Consider the following 6,012-nt stretch of genomic DNA (forward strand, 5'->3'; position numbering starts at 1 on the left):
TGACCTGCCATTTGAGTTCTGTTATACTCACAGACACCATTCAAACAGTTTTAGAAACTTTGGAGTGTTTTCTATCCAAAGCCAATAATTATATGCATATTCCAGTTACTGGGCAGGAGTAGTAACCAGATTAAATCGGGCACGTTTTTTATCCAGCCGTGTCAATACTGCCCCCTACCCCTAACAGGTTAAAAATGCTAACTTCAATTTCTCAAACATATGACTATTTTACACCATTTTATAGACAAGACTCTCGTTAATCTAACCACATTGTCCGATTTCAAAAAGGCTTTACAACGAAAGCAAAACATTAGATTATGTCAGGAGAGTACCCAGCCAGAAATAATCACACACCCATTTTTCAAGCTAGCATATAATGTAAAAAAAAAAAAAACACAGCTAAATGCAACACTAACCTTTGATGATCTTCATCAGATGAGTGTCATCTGTTTTGTTCAATCATGCATGTTTTGTTCAATCAAGTTCATATTTATATCAAAAACCAGCTTTTTACATTAGCATGTGACTTTCAGAACTAGCAAACATACCGAAAACTTCAGTTGAACTTATTAAATAACTCACGATAAACGTTCACAAAAAAACATAACAATTATTTTAAGAATTATAGATACAGAACTCCTTTATGCAATCACGGTGTCATCACTGGCTAGCTAATTTGACACCCACCAAGTTTGGCGTTCACTAAACTCAGATTTACTATAAGAAAAATTGGATTACCTTTGCTGTTCTTCGTCAGAATGCACTCCCAGGACTTCTACTTCAACCACAAATGTTGTTTTGGTTCAAAATAATCCATAGTTATGTTCAAATATCCTCTGTTTTGTTTGTGTGTTCAGATCCCTATCCGAACGGTGACGTGCGGACGCATGTCGTGACAAAAAAATTCTAAATATTCCATTACCGTACTTCGAAGCATGTCAAACCCTGTTTCAAATAAATTTTTATGCGATTTTTCTCGTAAAATAGCGATAATATTCCGACCGGGAGACGTTGTTTTCGTTCAAAGACTCAAAGAAGAAAACGGACTCTTCATGTGCACGCGCGTATTTCATTGTTCTCAGATCGACCACTTTCCAAATGCGCTACTGTTTTTCAGCCAGGGACTGCAGAGTCATCATTCCCCATTCGGGCGCCTTCTGAGAGCCTATGGGAGCCTTAGAAAATGTCACGTTACAGCAGAGATCCTCTGTTTTCGATAAAGAGGCTATAGAAGGCCAAGAAATGGTCAGAGAGGGCACTTCCTGTATAGAATCTTCTCAGGTTTTGGCCTGCCATATGAGTTCTGTTATACTCAGACACCATTCAAACAGTTTTAGAAACTTTAGGGTGTTTTCTATCCAAATCAAACAATTATATGCATATTCTAGTTTTTGGGCAGGAGTAATAACCAGATTAAATCGGGTACGTTTTTTATCCGGATGTGAAAATACTGCCTCCTACCCTAGAGAGGTTAACTACAGCATATGCAGCAGCTGTAGTGGCTTGCGAAAGTATTCACCCCCCTTGGCATTTTTCCTATTTTGTTTCCTTACATCCTGGAATTAAAAGTTTGTGTCATTTGATTTACACAACATGCCTACCACTTTGAAGATGCAAAATATTTTTTATTGTGAAACAAACAAGAAATAAGACAGACAGAACTTGAGCGTGCATAACTATTCACCCCCCAAAAGTCAATACTTTGTTGAGCCTCCTTTTGCAGAAATTACAGCTGCAAGTCTCTTGGGGTATGTCTCTATAAGCTTGGTACATCTAGCCACTGGGATTTTTGCCCATTCTTCAAGGAAAAACTTCTCCAGCTCCTTCAAGTAGGATAGGTTCCGCTGTGGTACAGCAATCTTTAACCTCTTACATCTAGACGTTCTGCTAGCGGAACACCTGCTCCAATATCCAATGATAGGCGTGGCGCGAATTACAAATTCCTCAAAAATACAAAAACTTCAATTTTTCAAACATATGACTATTTCACAGCATTTTAAAGACAAGACTCTCCTTTATCTAACCACACTGTCCGATTTCAAAAAGGCTTTACAGCGAAAGCAAAACATTAGATTATGTCAGCAGAGTACCAAGCCAGAAATAATCAGACAAGCTAGCATATAATGTCACAAAAACCCAGAAGACAGCTAAATGCAGCACTAACCTTTGATGATCTTCATCAGATGACACACCTAGGACATTATGTTATACAATACATGCGTGTTTTGTTCAATCAAGTTCATATTTATATAAAAAAACACCTTTTTACATTAGCATGTGACGTTCAGAACAAGCATACCCCCCGCAAACTTCCGGAGGAATTTGCTAACATTTTACTAAATTACTCACGATAAAAGTTCACAAAAAGCATAACAATTATTTTAAGAATTATAGATACAGAACTCCTCTATGCACTCGATATGTCCGATTTTAAAATAGCTTTTTGGTGAAAGCACATTTTGCAATATTCTAAGTACATAGCCCAGCCATCACAGGCTAGCTATTTAGACACCCGGCAAGTTTAGCACTCACCAATATCAGATTTACTATTATAAAAGTTTGATTACCTTTTGTTGTCTTCGTCAGAATGCACTCCCAGGACTGCTACTTCAATAACAAATGTTGGTTTGGTCCAAAATAATCCATCGTTATATCCGAATAGCGGCGTTTTGTGACAAAAAAAATCTAAATATTCCATTACCGTACCTCGAAGCATGTCAACCGCTGTTTAAAATCCATTTTTATGCCATTTTTATCGTAAAAAAGCGATAATATTCCGACCGGGAATGTCCATTTAGCTAAACAGAGGAAAGTAAACAAAGCTTTCGGTCGACGCGGGCACGAGCCTGAGTCTCACAGTACTGTAACCAGCCACTACCCAAACGCGCTACTTTGTTTCAGCCAGAGCCTGCAAAGCCACGATTCATTATTTTGCCGCCTTCTGAGAGCCTATGGCAGCCGTAGGAAGTGTCACGGGACAGCTAAGATCCTCACTCTTCAATAAACAGAGACAAGAAGAACGACACCTTGTCAGACAGGCCACTTCCTGCATGAAATCTTCTCAGGTTTTTGCCTGCCATATGAGTTCTGTTATACTCACAGACACCATTCAAACAGTTTTAGAAACTTTGGAGTGTTTTCTATCCAAAGCCAATAATTATATGCATATTCTAGTTACTGGGCAGGAGTAGTAACCAGATTAAATCGGGTACGTTTTTTATCCAGCCGTGAAAATACTGCCCCCTAGCCATAACAGGTTAAGTCATACCACATATTCTCAATTGGATTGAGGTCTGGGCTTTGACTAGGCCATTCCAAGACATTTAAATGTTTCCCCTTAACTTCTATGGGCTAGGTGGGACGCTAGACCTGCGGGACACAGCCAGTGTAATATCAGGGCGGCAAATTCAAAAACAACAAAATGTCATAATTCAACTTTCTCAAACATACAACTATTTTACACCATTTTAAAGATACACTTCTCCTTGATGTAACCACATTGTCCGATTTCAAAAAGGCGTTACAGCGAAAGCAAAACATTAGATTATGTTAGGAGAGTACATAGACAAAAATAATCACAAAGCCATTTTCCAAGCAAGGACATGTGTCAATAAAACACAAAACACAGTTAAATGCAGCACTAACCTTTGATCTTCATCAGATGACACTCCTAGGACATTATGTTATACAATACATGCATGTTTTGTTCAATCAAGTTCATACTTATATCAAAAACCAGCTTTTTACATTAGCATGTGATGTTCAGAACTAGCATACCCACCGAAAACTTCCGGTGAATTTATTAAATTACTCATGATAAACGTTGACAAAAAACATAATTCTTAAAATAATTATAGATACAGAACTCCTTTATGCAATCGCGGTGTCAGATTTTAAAATAGCTTTTCGGTGAAAGCACATTTTGCAATATTCTGAGTACATAGCCCGGCCATCATGGCTAGCTAATTTGACACCCACCAAGTTTGGCCCTCACCAAACTCAGATTTACTATGAGAAATATTGGATTACCTTTGCTGTTCTTCATCAGAATGCACTCCCAGGACTTCTACTTCAACAACAAATGTTGTTTTGGTTCGAAATAATCCATAGTTATATCCAAATAGCTCCGTTTTGTTCGTGCGTTCAAGTCACTATCCGAAGGGTGACGCGCCTGCACATTTCGTGACAATATTTTTTTAAATATTCCATTACCGTATTTTGAAGCATGTCAAACGCTGTTTAAAATAAATTTGTATGCTATTTTTCTCGTAAAATAGCGATAATATTCCAACCGGGCGACGTTGTATTCGTTCAAATACTGAAAGAAAAAAATGGAGTACTCTCATGCACACGCGCTCCATTGTCATTGTTCTCAGCAGAACCACTCACAAAAACTCCTGCTGTTTTTCGCCCTGAGACTGGAGAGCTCTCATTCCACTTTCTGGCGCCTTCTGAGAGCCAATGAAAGCCTTAGAAAATGTCACGTTACAGCAAAGATTCTGTATTTTTGATAGAGATGCCCTAGAAGGAGAACAAATTGACAGACAGGACACATCCTGTATAGAATCTTCTCAGGTTTTGGCCTGCCATATGAGTTCTGTTATACTCACAGACACCATTCAAACAGTTTTAGAAACTTTAGAGTGTTTTCTATCCAGATCTACTAATTATATGCATATTCTAGTTTCTGGGCAGGAGTAGTAACCAGATTAATTCGGGTACGTTTTTTATCCGGCCGTGAAAATACTGACCCCTATACCATAACAGGTTAACATGTTTTTATGAAAAAATATTAAATCCTACTATCACCAGTCTTGGAGAGAGAGAGAGAGATAGGGAAACAGAGAGGACTGTCCATCTACCACTCAGTAATACAGGAGCAGGTAAGAAGTCACTGGTAGAGCCACTCACACGCACACACACACACACACACACACACACACACACACACACACACACACACACACACACACACACACACACACACACACACACACACACACACACACACACACACACACACACACACACACACACACACACACACACACACACACACACACACACCACACACACACACACACACACACACACACACACACACACACACACACACACGTTTGGAGGTAGTGGTTGCGCTACCAATAATTAATCATTGGAGCGAATTCGGGGCTCATGTTCTACCAACATTGACACACTCACAGACACAGACCTGGTATGGAATCCTGACATCAGCTGCTGTATTCACTCTAGACTCATTGATTTTCTGCTTATTTTTTCTTACCGTGCAAATTTTATGGGAGAAACCATCGGGCTTCTAACTATCCTCTGTCACGCCCTGACATGAGAGAGACGTTTTTCTCTGTTTGGTTAGGTCAGGGTGTGACATGGGGTGGGCATTCTATGTGTTATATTTCTATGTTGTCTTTTTCTTTGATTGGCCTAGTATGGTTTCCAATCAGAGGCAGCTGTCTATTGTTGTCTCTGATTGGGAATCATACTTAAACAGCCTTTTTCCCCACCTGTGTTTGTGGGTAGTTTTCTGTTTAGTTTTCTGTACATAACAGAACTGTTGGCTTGTTTTCTTTTTGTTCAAGTGTTTCATAGTGGAATAAATCATGAGCACTTACCACGCTGCGCTTTGGTCCTCTCATTCTGAAGAAAGCCATGACAACAGCTTTGTGGAAGTTACTTGTGGCGCTGATGTTTAGGCCGAAGTATGTATAGTTTTTGTGTGCTCTAGAGCAACAGTGTCTAGATGGAATTTGTACTGGTTGTCTTGGCAACTGGACTTTTTTTGATCTACGTTTTGAATAGATAACTCTTCCTTTTGCTTGTTTAGTGTTTTTTTTCCCCACAGTCAGTTGTGGGATCTTGTCTTGGTGTTACATGTGTTTACACGCATAGCTTTTCGTTCGTTGTATTGTTTGTTTTTGCTGGTTCACATTGAAAATAAAATAATGAACCCAACTCGCGCAGCGCCTTCGTCTACCCTTAATGACGAACGTCACA

This window comes from Salmo salar, chromosome 07 (assembly GCF_965601325.2).
Source record: "Salmo salar chromosome 07, fSalSal1, whole genome shotgun sequence".
Taxonomy (NCBI): Eukaryota; Metazoa; Chordata; class Actinopteri; order Salmoniformes; family Salmonidae; genus Salmo; species Salmo salar.